We start from the raw sequence: 17,266 nt of genomic DNA on the forward strand, positions 1-17,266 counted from the left end.
ACAAAACCAGAGCCCGAGGAACACAACCAGAGCTCGAGAAACAAAAAAAGAGCCCGAGGAACACAACCAGAGCCCGAGGAACAAAACCAGAGCCGGAGGAAGTAAACTAGAGCTCTTGGAACAAAACCAGATGCCGAGGAAGAAAACGAGAGCCCGAGGAACAAAACCAGATGCCGAGGAAGAAAACGAGAGCCCGAGGAAGAAAACGAGAGTCCGAGGAACAAAACCAAAGCCCGAGGAACAAAACCAGAGCCCGAGGAACAAACCGAAACCCCAAGGAAGAAAACCAGGGCCTGAGGAACAAAACCAGAGCTCGAGGAACAAAACTAGAGCTCAAAGAACAAAACTAGAGCTCAAGGAATAAAACCAGAGCCCGAGGAACACAACCAGAGCCCGAGGAACAAAAACAGAGCCCGAGGAACAAAACTAGGGCCCGAAGAAGAAAATGAGAGCTCGAGGAAGAAATCCAGAGCCCGAGCAACAAAACCTGAGCCTGAGGAAGAAAACCAGAGCTCGAGGAACAAAACCAGAACGCGAGGAACAAAACGAGAGTCTGAGGAAGAAAAGGAGAGCCCGAGGAACAAAACCAGATCCGGAGGAAGAAAACCAGTGCCCGAGGAACAAAACCAGAGCCCAAGGACAAAAAGGAGGGCCTGAAGAACAACACGAGGGCCATAGGAAGAAAACCAGAACCCGTGGAATAAAACTAGGGCCCAAGGAATGAAACCAGAGCCCGAGGAACAAAACCAGCCCTCGAGGAACAAAACCAGAGGCCGAGGAACAAAACAGAGCCCGAGGAAAAAAAACAGGGCCCGAGGAACATAAACGGAACCCCGAGGAAGAAAACCAGGGCTTGAGGAACAAAACCAGAGCTCGAAGAGCAAAACTAGAGCTCGAGGAACAAAACCAGAGCCCGAGGAACACAACCAGAGCTCGAGGAACAAAAAAAGAGCCCGAGGAACACAACCAGAGCCCGAGGAACAAAACCAGAGCCGGAGGAAGTAAACTACAGCTCTTGGAACAAAACCAGATGCCGAGGAAGAAAACGAGAGCCCGAGGAACAAAACCAGATGCCGAGGAAGAAAACGAGAGCCCGAGGAAGAAAACGAGAGTCCGAGGAACAAAACCAAAGCCCGAGGAAGAAAACCAGAGCCCGAGGAACAAACCGAAACCCCAAGGAAGAAATCCAGGGCCTGAGGAACAAAACCAGAGACCGAGGTACAAAACCAGAGCTCGAAGAATAAAACGAGAGCTCGAGGAAGAAATCCAGAGCCCGAGCAACAAAACCTGAGCCTGAGGAAGAAAACCAGAGCTCGAGGAAAAAAACGAGAACACGAGGAACAAAACGAGAGTCTGAGGAAGAAAAGGAGAGCCCGAGGAACAAAACCAGTGCCCAAGGAACAAAACCAGATACCAAGGACAAAAAGGAGGGCCTGAAGAACAACACGAGGGCCATAGGAAGAAAACCAGAACCCGTGGAATAAAACTAGGGCCCAAGGAATGAAACCAGAGCCCGAGGAACAAAACCAGCCCTCGAGGGACAAAACCAGAGGCCGAGAAACAAAACAGAGCCCGAAGAAAAAAAACAGGGCCCGAGGAACATAAACAGAACCCCGAGGAAGAAAACCAGGGCTTGAGGAACAAAACCAGAGCTCGAAGAACAAAACTAGAGCTTGAGGAACAAAACCAGAGCCCGAGGAACACGACCAGAGCTCGAAGAACAAAACTAGAGCTCGAGGAACAAAACCAGAGCCCGAGGAACAAAACCAGAGCCGGAGGAACAAAACCAGAGCTGGAGGAAATAAACTAGAGCTCTTGGAAAAAAAACGGATGCCGAGGAAGAAAACGAGAGCCCGAGGAAAAAAACCAGATGCCGAGGAAGAAAACGAGAGCCCGAGGAAGAAAACGAGAGTCCGAGGAACAAAACGAAAGCCTGAGGAACAAAACCAGAGACCGAGGAACAAACCGAAACCCCAAGGAAGGAAACCAGGGCCTGAGGAACAAAACCAGAGACCGAGGTACAAAACCAGAGCTCAAAGAACAAAACTAGAGCTCGAGGAACAAAACCAGAGCCCGAGGAACAAAACCAGAGCCCGAGGAACAAAACCAGAGCTCAAAGAACAAAACTAGAGCTCGAGGAACAAAACCAGAGCCCGAGGAACAAAAACAGAGCCCGAGGAACAAAAACAGAGCCGGAGGAACAAAACTAGGGCCCGAAGAAGAAAACGAGAGCTCGAGGAAGAAATCCAGAGCCCGAGCAAGAAAACCAGAGCCTGAGGAAGAAAACCAGAGCTCCAGGAACAAAACCAGAACGCGAGGAACAAAACGAGAGTCTGAGGAAGAAAAGGAGAGCCCGAGGAACAAAACCAGAGCCCAAGGACAAAAAGGAGGGCCTGAAGAACAACACGAGGGCCATAGGAAGAAAACCAGAACCCGTGGAATAAAACTAGGGCCCAAGGAATGAAACCAGAGCCCGAGGAACAAAACCAGCCCTCGAGGAACAAAACCAGAGGCCGAGGAACAAAACAGAGCCAGAGGAAATAAAACAGGGCCCGAGGAACGTAAACGGAACCCCAAGGAAGAAAACAAGGGCTTGATGAACAAAACCAGAGCTCGAAGAGCAAAACTAGAGCTCGAGGAACAAAACCAGAGCCCGAGGAACACAACCAGAGCTCGAGGAACAAAAAAAGAGCCCGAGGAACACAACCAGAGACGAGGAACAAAACCAGAGCCGGAGGAAGTAAACTAGAGCTCTTGGAACAAAACCAGATGACGAGGAAGAAAAGGAGAGCCCGAGGAACAAAACCACATGCCGAGGAAGAAAACGAGAGTCCGAGGAACAAAACCAAAGCCCGAGGAACAAACCGAAACCCCAAGGAAGAAAACCAGGGCCTCAGGAACAAAACCAGAGACCGAGGTACAAAACCAGAGCTCGAAGAAGAAAACGAGAGCTCGAGGAAGAAATCCAGAGCCCGAGCAACAAAACCTGAGCCTGAGGAAGAAAACCAGAGCTTGAGGAAAAAAACAAGAACGCGAGGAACAAAACGAGAGTCTGAGGAAGAAAAGGAGAGCCCGAGGAACAAAACCAGTGCCCAAGGAACAAAACCAGATCCGGAGGAAGAAAACCAGAGCCCGAGGAACAAAACCAGAGCCCAAGGACAAAAAGGAGGGCCTGAAGAACAACACTAGGGCCATAGGAAGAAAACCAGAGCCCGTGGAATAAAACCAGGGCCCAAGGAACGAAACCAGAAACCGAGGAACAAAACCAGAGCCCGAGGAAAAAAACCAGCCCTCGAGGAACAAAACCAGAGGCCGAGGAACAAAACCAGAGCCCGAGGAAAAAAAAGAGGGCCCGAGGAACAAAACGAAACCCCGAGGAAGAAAACCAGGGCTTGAGGAACAAAACCAGAGCTCGAGGAACAAAACCAGATCCAGAGGAAGAAAACGAGAGCCCGAGAAAGAAAACAAGAGCCCGAGGAACAAAAATAGAGCTAAAGGAAAAAAAACAGGACCCGAGGAACCAAGCCAGAGCCCAAGAAAGAAAACCATAGCCCAAGGAAAAAAACCAGCCCTCGAGGAACAAAACCAGAGCCCGAGGAACAAAAACCAGAGCCCGTGAAAATGAAGCAGAACTCGAGGAGCAAAACCAGGGCTTGAGGAACAAAACCAGAGCTCGAAGAACAAAACTAGAGCTCGAGGAACAAAACCAGAGCCCGAGGAACAAAACCAGAGCCCGAGGAACAAAAGAGAGCACGAGCAGCTAATGCAGAGCTTCAGGAAGAGAACCAGAGCCTGAGGAACAAAACCAGAGCCGGAGGAACAAAACCAGAGCTGGAGGAAATAAACTAGAGCTCTAGGAAAAAATCCAGATGCCGAGGAAGAAAACGAGAGCCTGAGGAAAAAAACCAGATGCCGAGGAAAAAAACCAGATGCCGAGGAAGAAAACGAGAGTCCGAGGAACAAAACCAAAGCCCGAGGAACAAAACCAGAGCCCGAGGAACAAACCGAAACCCCAAGGAAGAAAACCAGGGCCTGAGGAACAAAACCAGAGCTCGAGGAACAAAACCAGAGCTCAAAGAACAAAACTAGAGCTCGAGGAACAAAACCAGAGCCCGAGGAACACAACCAGAGCTCGAGAAACAAAAAAAGAGCCCGAGGAACACAACCAGAGCCCGAGGAACAAAACCAGAGCCGGAGGAAGTAAACTAGAGCTCTTGGAACAAAACCAGATGCCGAGGAAGAAAACGAGAGCCCGAGGAACAAAACCAGATGCCGAGGAAGAAAACGAGAGCCCGAGGAAGAAAACCAGAGCCCGAGGAACAAAACCAGAGCCCAAGGACAAAAAGGAGGGCCTGAAGAACAACACGAGGGTCATAGGAAGAAAACCAGAGCCCGTGGAATAAAACCAGGGCCCAAGGAACGAAACCAGAAACCGAGGAACAAAACCAGAGCCCGAGGAAAAAAACCAGCCCTCGAGGAACAAAACCAGAGGCCGAGGAACAAAACCAGAGCCCGAGGAAAAAAAAGAGGGCCCGAGGAACAAAACGAAACCCCGAGGAAGAAAACCAGGGCTTGAGGAACAAAACCAGAGCTCGAGGAACAAAACCAGATCCAGAGGAAGAAAACGAGAGCCCGAGAAAGAAAACAAGAGCCCGAGGAACAAAAATAGAGCTAAAGGAAAAAAAACAGGACCCGAGGAACCAAGCCAGAGCCCAAGAAATAAAACCATAGCCCAAGGAAAAAAACCAGCCCTCAAGGAACAAAACCAGAGCCCGAGGAACAAAAACCAGAGCCCGTGGAAATGAAGCAGAACTCGAGGAGCAAAACCACGGCTTGAGGAACAAAACCAGAGCTCGAAGAACAAAACTAGAGCTCGAGGAACAAAACCAGAGCCCGAGGAACAAAACCAGAGCCCGAGGAACAAAAGAGAGCACGAGCAGCTAATGCAGAGCTTCAGGAAGAGAACCAGAGCCTGAGGAACAAAACCAGAGCCGGAGGAACAAAACCAGAGCTGGAGGAAATAAACTAGAGCTCTAGGAAAAAATCCAGATGCCGAGGAAGAAAACGAGAGCCTGAGGAAAAAAACCAGATGCCGAGGAAAAAAACCAGATGCCGAGGAAGAAAACGAGAGTCCGAGGAACAAAACCAAAGCCCGAGGAACAAAACCAGAGCCCGAGGAACAAACCGAAACCCCAAGGAAGAAAACCAGGGCCTGAGGAACAAAACCAGAGCTCGAGGAACAAAACCAGAGCTCAAAGAACAAAACTAGAGCTCGAGGAACAAAACCAGAGCCCGAGGAACACAACCAGAGCTCGAGAAACAAAAAAAGAGCCCGAGGAACACAACCAGAGCCCGAGGAACAAAACCAGAGCCGGAGGAAGTAAACTAGAGCTCTTGGAACAAAACCAGATGCCGAGGAAGAAAACGAGAGCCCGAGGAACAAAACCAGAGGCCGAGGAAGAAAACGAGAGCCCGAGGAAGAAAACCAGAGCCCGAGGAACAAAACCAGTGCCCAAGGACAAAAAGGAGGGCCTGAAGAACAACACGAGGGCCATAGGAAGAAAACCAGAGCCCGTGGAATAAAACCAGGGCCCAAGGAATGAAACCAGAAACCGAGGAACAAAACCAGAGCCCGAGGAAAAAAACCAGCCCTCGAGGAACAAAACCAGAGGCCGAGGAACAAAACCAGAGCCCGAGGAAAAAAAAGAGGGCCCGAGGAACAAAACGAAACCCCGAAGAAGAAAACCAGGGCTTGAGGAACAAAACCAGAGCTCGAGGAACAAAACCAGATCCAGAGGAAGAAAACGAGAGCCCGAGAAAGAAAACAAGAGCCCGAGGAACAAAAATAGAGCTAAAGGAAAAAAAACAGGACCCGAGGAACCAAGCCAGAGCCCAAGAAATAAAACCATAGCCCAAGGAAAAAAACCAGCCCTCAAGGAACAAAACCAGAGCCCGAGGAACAAAAACCAGAGCCCGTGGAAATGAAGCAGAACTCGAGGAGCAAAACCAGGGCTTGAGGAACAAAACCAGAGCTCGAAGAACAAAACTAGAGCTCGAGGAACAAAACCAGAGCCCGAGGAACAAAACCAGAGCCCGAGGAACAAAAGAGAGCACGAGCAGCTAATGCAGAGCTTCAGGAAGAGAACCAGAGCCTGAGGAACAAAACCAGAGCCGGAGGAAGAAAACCAGAGCTGGAGGAAATAAACTAGAGCTCTTGGAAAAAATCCAGATGCCGAGGAAGAAAACGAGAGCCTGAGGAAAAAAACCAGATGCCGAGGAAGAAAACGAGAGTCCGAGGAACAAAACCAAAGCCCGAGGAACAAAACCAGAGCCCGAGGAACAAACCGAAACCCCAAGGAAGAAAACCAGGGCCTGAGGAACAAAACCAGAGCTCGAGGAACAAAACCAGAGCTCAAAGAACAAAACTAGAGCTCGAGGAACAAAACCAGAGCCCGAGGAACACAACCAGAGCTCGAGAAACAAAAAAAGAGCCCGAGGAACACAACCAGAGCCCGAGGAACAAAACCAGAGCCGGAGGAAGTAAACTAGAGCTCTTGGAACAAAACCAGATGCCGAGGAAGAAAACGAGAGCCCGAGGAACAAAACCAGATGCCGAGGAAGAAAACGAGAGCCCGAGGAAGAAAACGAGAGTCCGAGGAACAAAACCAAAGCCCGAGGAACAAAACCAGAGCCCGAGGAACAAACCGAAACCCCAAGGAAGAAAACCAGGGCCTGAGGAACAAAACCAGAGCTCGAGGAACAAAACTAGAGCTCAAAGAACAAAACTAGAGCTCGAGGAATAAAACCAGAGCCCGAGGAACACAACCAGAGCCCGAGGAACAAAAACAGAGCCCGAGGAACAAAACTAGGGCCCGAAGAAGAAAATGAGAGCTCGAGGAAGAAATCCAGAGCCCGAGCAACAAAACCTGAGCCTGAGGAAGAAAACCAGAGCTCGAGGAACAAAACCAGAACGCGAGGAACAAAACGAGAGTCTGAGGAAGAAAAGGAGAGCCCGAGGAACAAAACCAGATCCGGAGGAAGAAAACCAGAGCCCGAGGAACAAAACCAGAGCCCAAGGACAAAAAGGAGGGCCTGAAGAACAACACGAGGGCCATAGGAAGAAAACCAGAACCCGTGGAATAAAACTAGGGCCCAAGGAATGAAACCAGAGCCCGAGGAACAAAACCAGCCCTCGAGGAACAAAACCAGAGGCCGAGGAACAAAACAGAGCCCGAGGAAAAAAAACAGGGCCCGAGGAACATAAACGGAACCCCGAGGAAGAAAACAAGGGCTTGATGAACAAAACCAGAGCTCGAAGAGCAAAACTAGAGCTCGAGGAACAAAACCAGAGCCCGAGGAACACAACCAGAGCTCGAGGAACAAAAAAAGAGCCCGAGGAACACAACCAGAGCCCGAGGAACAAAACCAGAGCCGGAGGAAGTAAACTAGAGCTCTTGGAACAAAACCAGATGACGAGGAAGAAAAGGAGAGCCCGAGGAACAAAACCACATGCCGAGGAAGAAAACGAGAGTCCGAGGAACAAAACCAAAGCCCGAGGAACAAAAGCAGAGCCCAAGGAACAAAACGAAACCCAAGGAAGAAAACCAGGGCCTGAGGAACAAAACCAGAGACCGAGGTACAAAACCAGAGCTCGAAGAAGAAAACGAGAGCTCGAGGAAGAAATCCAGAGCCCGAGCAACAAAACCTGAGCCTGAGGAAGAAAACCAGAGCTTGAGGAAAAAAACAAGAACGCGAGGAACAAAACGAGAGTCTGAGGAAGAAAAGGAGAGCCCGAGGAACAAAACCAGTGCCCAAGGAACAAAACCAGATCCGGAGGAAGAAAACCAGAGCCCGAGGAACAAAACCAGAGCCCAAGGACAAAAAGGAGGGCCTGAAGAACAACACTAGGGCCATAGGAAGAAAACCAGAGCCCGTGGAATCAAACCAGGGCCCAAGGAACGAAACCAGAAACCGAGGAACAAAACCAGAGCCCGAGGAAAAAAACCAGCCCTCGAGGAACAAAACCAGAGGCCGAGGAACAAAACCAGAGCCCGAGGAAAAAAAAGAGGGCCCGAGGAACAAAACGAAACCCCGAGGAAGAAAACCAGGGCTTGAGGAACAAAACCAGAGCTCGAGGAACAAAACCAGATCCAGAGGAAGAAAACGAGAGCCCGAGAAAGAAATCAAGAGCCCGAGGAACAAAAATAGAGCTAAAGGAAAAAAAACAGGACCCGAGGAACCAAGCCAGAGCCCAAGAAAGAAAACCATAGCCCAAGGAAAAAAACCAGCCCTCGAGGAAAAAAACCAGAGCCCGAGGAACAAAAACCAGAGCCCGTGGAAATGAAGCAGAACTCGAGGAGCAAAACCAGGGCTTGAGGAACAAAACCAGAGCTCGAAGAACAAAACTAGAGCTCGAGGAACAAAACCAGAGCCCGAGGAATAAAACCAGAGCCCGAGGAACAAACCAAAACCCCAAGGAAGAAAACCCGGGCCTGAGGAACAAAGCCAGAGACCGAGGTACAAAACCAGAGCTCGAAGAAGAAAACGAGAGCTCGAGGAAGAAACCCAGAGCGCGAGCAACAAAACCAGAGACTGAGGAACAAAACCAGAGCCGAGGAAAAAAAACAGGGACCGAGGAACAAAACGGAACCCCGAGGAAGAAAACCAGGGCTTGAGGAACAAAACCAGAGCTCGAAGAGCAAAACTAGAGCTCGAGGAACAAAACCAGAGCCTGAGGAACACAACCAGAGCCCGAGGAACAAAACCAGAGCCGGAGGAAGTAAACTAGAGCTCTTGGAACAAAACCAGAAGCCGAGGAAGAAAAGGAGAGCCCGAGGAATAAAACCAGTGCCCAAGGACAAAAAGGAGGGCCTGAAGAACAACACGAGGGCCATAGGAAGAAAACCAGAGCCCGTGGAATAAAACCAGGGCCCAAGGAACGAAACCAGAAACCGAGGAACAAAACCAGAGCCCGAGGAACAAACCAGCCCTCGAGGAACAAAAAAAGAGCCCGAGGAACAAAACCAGAGCCCGAGGAAAAAAAACAGGGCCCGAGGAACAAAACGGAACCCCGAGGAAGAAAACCAGGGCTTGAGGAACAAAACCAGAGCTCGAAGAACAAAACTAGAGCTCGAGGAAAAAAACCAGAGCCCGAGGAACACAACCAGAGCTCGAGGAACAAAAAAAGAGCCCGAGGAACACAACCAGAGCTCGAGGAACAAAAAAAGAGCCGGAGGAAGTAAACTAGAGCTCTTGGAACAAAACCAGATGCCGAGGAAGAAAACGAGAGCCCAAGGAACAAAACCAGATGCCGAGGAAGAAAACGAGAGCCCGAGGAAGAAAGCAAGAGTCTGAGGAACAAAACCAAAGCCCGAGGAACAAAACCAGAGCCTGAGGAATAAAACCAGAGCTCGATGAATAAAACCAGAACGCGAGGAACAAAACGAGAGTCTGAGGAAGAAAACGAGAGCCCGAGGAACGAAACCAGAGCCTGAGGAAGAAAACCAGAGCTCGAGGAACAAAACCAGAACGCGAGGAACAAAACGAGAGTCTGAGGAAGAAAACGAGAGCCTGAGGAACAAAACCAGAGCCCAAGGAACAGAACCAGAGCTCGAGGAAGAAAACCAGATCTGGAGGAAGAAATCCAGACCCCGAGGAACAAAACCAGGACCCGAGGAACCAAGCCAGAGCCCGAGAAAGAAAACCATAGCCAAAGGAACAAAACCAGCCCTCGAGGAACAAAACCAGAGCTCGAGGAACAAAAACAGAGCCCGTGGAAATAAAGCAGAGCCCAAGGAACAAAACCAGACCCCAAGGAACAAAAGCAGAATCCGAGGAACAAAACCAGAGCGTGAGGAACAAAACCAGCCCTCGAGGAATGAAATCAGAGCCCGAGGAAGAAAACCAGAGGTCAAGGAACAAAACCAGAGCCCAAGGAACAAAACAGAGCCCGAGGAGCTAATGCAGAGCTTCAGGAAGAAAACCAGAGCCTGAGGAAGAAAACCAGAGGCCGAGGAAGTAAACTAAAGCTCTTGGAACAAAACCAGATGCCGAGGAAGAAAACGAGAGCCCGAGGAACAAAACCAGATCCGGAGGAAGAAAACCAGAGCTCGAGGAACAAAACCAGATCCTGAGGAAGAAAACCAGAGCCCGAGGAACAAAACCAGAGCTCGAGGATCAAAACCAGAGGCCGAGGAACAAAACAGAGCCCGAGGAAAAAAAACAGGGCCCGAGGAACATAAACGGAAGCCCGAGGAAGAAAACCAGGGCTTGAGGAACAAAACCAGAACTCGGAGAACAAAACTAGAGCTTGAGGAACAAAACCAGAGCCCGAGGAACACAACCAGAGCCCGAGGAACAAAACCAGCCCTCGAGGAACAAAACCAGAGGCCGAGGAAAAAAACCGGAGCCCGAGGAAAAAAAACAGGGCCCGAGGAACAAAACGGAACCCCGAGGAAGAAAACCAGGGCTTGAGGAACAAAACCAGAGCTCGAAGAGCAAAACTAGAGCTCGAGGAACAAAACCAGAGCCCGAGGAACACAACCAGAGCTCGAGGAACAAAAAAAGAGCCCGAGGAACACAACCAGAGCCCGCGGAACAAAACCAGAGCCGGAGGAAGTAAACTAGAGCTCTTGGAACAAAACCAGATGACGAGGAAGAAAACGAGAGCCCGAGGAACAAAACCAGATGCCGAGGAAGAAAACGAGAGCCCGAGGAAGAAAACGAGAGTCCGAGGAACAAAACCAAAGCCCGAGGAAGAAAACCAGAGCCCGAGGAACAAACCGAAACCCCAAGGAAGAAAACCAGGGCCTGAGGAACAAAACCAGAGACCGAGGTACAAAACCAGAGCTCGAAGAAGAAAACGAGAGCTCGAGGAAGAAATCCAGAGCCCGAGCAACAAAACCTGAGCCTGAGGAAGAAAACCAGAGCTCGAGGAACAAAACAAGAACGCGAGGAACAAAACGAGAGTCTGAGGAAGAAAAGGAGAGCCCGAGGAACAAAACCAGTGCCCAAGGAACAAAACCAGATCCGGAGGAAGAAAACCAGAGCCCGAGGAAGAAAACCAGAGACCAAGGACAAAAAGGAGGGCCTGAAGAACAACACGAGGACCATAGGAAGAAAACCAGAGCCCGTGGAATAAAACCAGGGCCCAAGGAACGAAACCAGAAACCGAGGAACAAAACCAGAGCCCGAGGAAAAAAACCAGCCCTCGAGGAACAAAACCAGAGGCCGAGGAACAAAACCAGAGCCCGAGGAAAAAAAAGAGGGCCCGAGGAACAAAACGAAACCCCGAGGAAGAAAACCAGGGCTTGAGGAACAAAACCAGAGCTCGAGGAACAAAACCAGATCCAGAGGAAGAAAACGAGAGCCCGAGAAAGAAAACAACAGCCCGAGGAACAAAAATAGAGCTAAAGGAAAAAAAACAGGACCCGAGGAACCAAGCCAGAGCCCAAGAAATAAAACCATAGCCCAAGGAAAAAAACCAGCCCTCAAGGAACAAAACCAGAGCCCGAGGAACAAAAACCAGAGCCCGTGGAAATGAAGCAGAACTCGAGGAGCAAAACCAGGGCTTGAGGAACAAAACCAGAGCTCGAAGAACAAAACTAGAGCTCGAGGAACAAAACCAGAGCCCGAGGAACAAAACCAGAGCCCGAGGAACAAACCAAAACCCCAAGAAAGAAAACCCGGGCCTGAGGAACAAAGCCAGAGACCGAGGTACAAAACCAGAGCTCGAAGAAGAAAACGAGAGCTCGAGGAAGAAACCCAGAGCGCGAGCAACAAAACCAGAGACTGAGGAACAAAACCAGAGCCGAGGAAAAAAAACAGGGACCGAGGAACAAAACGGAACCCCGAGGAAGAAAACCAGGGCTTGAGGAACAAAACCAGAGCTCGAAGAGCAAAACTAGAGCTCGAGGAACAAAACCAGAGCCTGAGGAACACAACCAGAGCCCGAGGAACAAAACCAGAGCCGGAGGAAGTAAACTAGAGCTCTTGGAACAAAACCAGAAGCCGAGGAAGAAAAGGAGAGCCCGAGGAATAAAACCAGTGCCCAAGGACATAAAGGAGGGCCTGAAGAACAACACGAGGGCCATAGGAAGAAAACCAGAGCCCGTGGAATAAAACCAGGGCCCAAGGAACGAAACCAGAAACCGAGGAACAAAACCAGAGCCCGAGGAACAAACCAGCCCTCGAGGAACAAAAAAAGAGCCCTAGGAACAAAACCAGAGCCCGAGGAAAAAAAACAGGGCCCGAGGAACAAAACGGAACCCCGAGGAAGAAAACCAGGGCTTGAGGAACAAAACCAGAGCTCGAAGAACAAAACTAGAGCTCGAGGAAAAAAACCAGAGCCCGAGGAACACAACCAGAGCTCGAGGAACAAAAAAAGAGCCCGAGGAACACAACCAGAGCTCGAGGAACAAAAAAAGAGCCGGAGGAAGTAAACTAGAGCTCTTGGAACAAAACCAGATGCCGAGGAAGAAAAGGAGAGCCCGAGGAACAAAACCAGATGCCGTGGAAGAAAACGAGAGCCCGAGGAAGAAAACGAGAGTCCGAGGAACAAAACCAAAGCCCGAGGAAGAAAACCAGAGCCTGAGGAACAAACCGAAACCCCAAGGAAGAAAACCATGGCCTGAGGAACAAAACCAGAGACCAAGGTACAAAACCAGAGCTCGAAGAAGAAAACGAGAGCTCGAGGAAGAAATCCAGAGCCCGAGCAACAAAACCTGAGCCTGAGGAAGAAAACCAGAGCTCGAGGAAAAAAACGAGAACGCGAGGAACAAAACGAGAGTCTGAGGAAGAAAAGGAGAGCCCGAGGAACAAAACCAGTGCCCAAGGAACAAAACCAGAGCTCGAGGAACAAAACCAGATCCGGAGGAAGAAAACCAGAGCCCGAGGAACAAAATCAGAGCCCAAGGACAAAAAGGAGGGCCTGAAGAACAACACGAGGGCCATAGGAAGAAAACCAGAGCCCGTGGAATAAAACCAGGGCCCAAGGAACGAAACCAGAAACCGAGGAACAAAACCAGAGCCCAAGGAACAAAACCAGCCCTCGAGGAACAAAACCAGCCCTCGAGGAACAAAACCAGAGGCCGAGGAACAAAACCCAGAGCCCGAGGAAAAAAAACAGGGCCCGAGGAACAAAAAGAAACCCCGAGGAAGAAAACCAGGGCTTGAGGAACAAAAGCAGAGCTCGAAGAACAAAACTATAGCTTGAGGAACAAAACCAGAGCCCGAGGAACACAACCAGAGACCGAGGAAGAAAACCAGCCCTCGAGGAAGAAAACCAGAGGCCGAGGAACAAAACCAGAGCCTGAGGAAAAAAAACAGGGCCGGAGGAACAAAACGGAACCCCGAGGAAGAAAACCAGGGCTTGAGGAACAAAACCAGAGCTCGAAGAGCAAAACAAGAGTCCGAGGAACAAAACCAGAGCTCGAGGAACACAACCAGAGCTCGAGGAACAAAAAAAGAGCCCGAGGAACAGAACCAGAGCCCGAGGAACAAAACCAGAGCCGGAGGAAGTAAACTAGAGATCTTGGAACAAAACCAGATGCCGAGGAAGAAAACGAGAGCCCGAGGAACAAAACCAGATGCCGAGGAAGAAAACGAGAGCCCGAGGAAGAAAACAAGAGTCCGAGGAACAAAACCAAAACCTGAGGAACAAAATCAGAGCCTGAGGAAGAAAACCAGAGCTCGAGGAACAAAACCAGAACGCGAGGAACAAAACGAGAGTCTGAGGAAGAAAAGGAGAGCCCGAGGAACAAAACCAGAGCCTGAGGAAGAAAACCAGAGCTCAAGGAACAAAACCAGAATGCGAGGAACAAAACGAGAGTCTGAGGAAGAAAACGAGAGCCCGAGGAACAAATCCAGTGCCCAAGGAACAGAACCAGAGGTCGAGGAAGAAAACCAGATCCGGAGGAAGAAAACTAGAGCCCAAGGAACAAAACCAGAGCCCAAGGACAAAAAGGAGGGCCTGAAGAACAACACGAGGGCCATAGGAAGAAAACCAGAGCCCGAGGAACAAAAATAGAGCCCGAGGAAAAAAACCAGTGCCCGAGGAAACAAGCCAGAGCTCAAAAAAGAAAACCATAGCCCAAGGAACAAAACCAGCCCTCGAGGAACAAAACCAGAGCTCGAGGAACAAAACCAGAGCCCGTGGAAATAAAGCAGAGCCCGAGGAACAAAACCAGACCCCAAGGAACAAAAGCAGAACCCGAGGAACAAAACCAGAGCGTGAGGAACAAAACCAGCCCTCGAGGAATGAAATCAGAGCCCGAGGAAGAAAGCCAGAGGTCAAGGAACAAAACCAGAGCCCAAGGAACAAAACAGAGCCCAAGGAGCTAATGCAGAGCTTCAGGAAGAAAACCAGAGCCTGAGGAAGTAAACCAGAGGCCGAGGAAGTAAACTAAAGCTCTTGGAACAAAACCAGATGCCAAGGAAGAAAACAAGAGCCCAAGGAACAAAACCAGATCCGGAGGAAGAAAACCAGAGCTCGAGGAACAAAACCAGATCTTGAGGAAGAAAACCAGAGCCCGAGGAACGAAACCAGAGCTCGAGGAACAAAACCAGAGCGCGAGGAACACAACCAGACCTCGAGGAAAAAAACCACAGGCCGAGGAACAAAACAGAGCCCGAGGAAAAAAAACAGGGCCCGAGGAACATAAACGGAACCCCGAGGAAGAAAAGCAGGGCTTGAGGAACAAAACCAGAGCTCGAAGAACAAAACTAGAGCTTGAGGAACAAAACCAGAGCCCGAGGAACACAACCAGAGCCCGAGGAACAAAACCAGCCCTCGAGGAAGAAAACCAGAGGCCGAGGAAGAAAACGAGAGCCCGAGGAAGAAAACGAGAGTCCGAGGAACAAAACCAAAGCCCGAGGAACAAAAGCAGAGCCCAAGGAACAAAACGGAACCCCGAGGAAGAAAACCAGGGCTTGAGGAACAAAACCAGAGCTCGAAGAGCAAAACTAGAGCTCGAGGAACAAAACCAGAGCCCGAGGAATAGAACCAGAGCCCGAGGAACAAAACCAGAGCCGGAGGAAGTAAACTAGAGCTCTTGGAACAAAACCAAAGCCCAAGGAAGAAAACCAGGGCCTGAGGAACAAAACCAGAGACCAAGGTACAAAACCAGAGCTCGAAGAAGAAAACGAGAGCTCGAGGAAGAAATCCAGAGCCCGAGCAACAAAACCTGAGCCTGAGGAAGAAAACCAGAGCTCGAGGAAAAAAACGAGAACGCGAGGAACAAAACGAGAGTCTGAGGAAGAAAAGGAGAGCCCGAGGAACAAAACCAGAATGCGAGGAACAAAACCAGAGCCCGAGGAACAAAACCAGAGCCCAAGGACAAAAAGGAGGGCCTGAAGAACAACACGAGGGCCATAGGAAGAAAACCAGAGCCCGTGGAATAAAACCAGGGCCCAAGGAACGAAACCAGAAACCGAGGAACAAAACCAGAGCCCAAGGAACAAAACCAGCCCTCGAGGAAGAAAACCAGAGGCCGAGGAAAAAAACCAGAGCCCGAGGAAAAAAAACAGGGCCCGAGGAACAAAACGAAACCCCGAGGAAGAAAACCAGGGCTTGAGGAACAAAACCAGAGCTCGAAGAACAAAACTAGAGCTTGAGGAACAAAACCAGAGCCCGAGGAACTCAACCAGAGGCCGAGGAAGAAAACCAGCTCTCGAGGAAGAAAACCAGAGGCCGAGGAACAAAACCAGAGCCCGAGGAAAAAAAACAGGGCCCGAGGAACAAAACGGAACCCCGAGGAAGAAAACCAGGGCTTGAGGAACAAAACCAGAGCTCGAGGAGCAAAACTAGAGCTCGAGGAACAAAACCAGAGCCCGAGGAACACAACCAGAGCTCGAGGAACAAAAGAAGAGCCCGAGGAACACAACCAGAGCCCGAGGAAGAAAACCAGAGCCGGAGGAAGTAAACTAGAGCTCTTGGAACAAAACCAGATGCCGAGGAAGAAAACGAGAGCCCGAGGAACAAAACCAGATGCCGAGGAAGAAAACGAGAGCCCGAGGAAGAAAACAAGAGTCCAAGGAACAAAACCAAAACCCGAGGAAGAAAACCAGAGCCCGAGGAACAAACCGAAACCCCAAGGAAGAAAACCAGGGCCTGAGGAACAAAACCAGAGACCGAGGTACAAAACCAGAGCTCGAAGAAGAAAACGAGAGCTCGAGGAAGAAAAGCAGAGGCCGAGGAAGAAAACGAGAGCCCGAGGAAGAAAACAAGAGTCCGAGGAACAAAACCAAAGCCCGAGGAACAAAAGCAGAGCCCAAGGAACAAAACGGAACCCCGAGGAAGAAAACCAGGGCTTGAGGAACAAAACCAGAGCTCGAAGAACAAAACTAGAGCTCGAGGAACAAAACCAGAGCCCGAGGAACACAACCAGAGCTCGAGGAACAAAAAAAGAGCCCGAGGAACACAACCAGAGCCCGAGGAACAAAACCAGAGCCGGAGGAAGTAAACTAGAGCTCTTGGAACAAAACCAGATGCCGAGGAAGAAAAGGAGAGCCCGAGGAACAAAACCAGATGCCGAGGAAGAAAACGAGAGCCCGAGGAAGAAAACGAGAGTCCGAGGAACAAAACCAAAGCCCGAGGAAGAAAACCAGAGCCCGAGGAACAAACCGAAACCCCAAGGAAGAAAACCAGGGCCTGAGGAACTAAACCAGAGACCGAGGTACAAAACCAGAGCTCGAAGAAGAAAACGAGAGCTCGAGGAAGAAACCCAGAGCCCGAGCAACAAAACCTGAGCCTGAGGAAGAAAACCAGAGGTCGAGGAAAAAAACGAGAACGCGGGGAACAAAAGGAGAGTCTGACGAAGAAAAGGAGAGCCCGAGGAACAAAACCAGTGCCCAAGGAACAAAACCAGAGCTCGAGGAACAAAACCAGATCCGGAGGAAGACAACCAGAGCCCGAGGAACAAAACCAGAGCCCAAGGACAAAAAGGAGGGCCTGAAGAACAACACGAGGGCCATAGGAAGAAAACCAGAGCCCGTGGAATAAAACCAGGGCCCAAGGAACGAAACCAGAAACCGAGGAACAAAACCAGAGCCCGAGGAACAAACCAGCCCTCGAGGAACAAAACCAGAGCCCGAGGAACACAACCAGAGCTCGAGGAAGAAAAAAAGAGCCCGAGGAACACAACCAGAGCCCGGGGAACAAAACCAGAGCCGGAGGAAGTAAACTAGAGCTCTTGGAACAATACCAGATTCCGAGGAAGAAAACGAGAGCCTGAGGAACAAAACCAGAGCCCGAGGAACAAACTGAAAC

The sequence above is a fragment of the Calonectris borealis genome, unplaced genomic scaffold (genome assembly GCF_964195595.1).
Source record: "Calonectris borealis unplaced genomic scaffold, bCalBor7.hap1.2 HAP1_SCAFFOLD_75, whole genome shotgun sequence".
Classification (NCBI taxonomy): domain Eukaryota; kingdom Metazoa; phylum Chordata; class Aves; order Procellariiformes; family Procellariidae; genus Calonectris; species Calonectris borealis.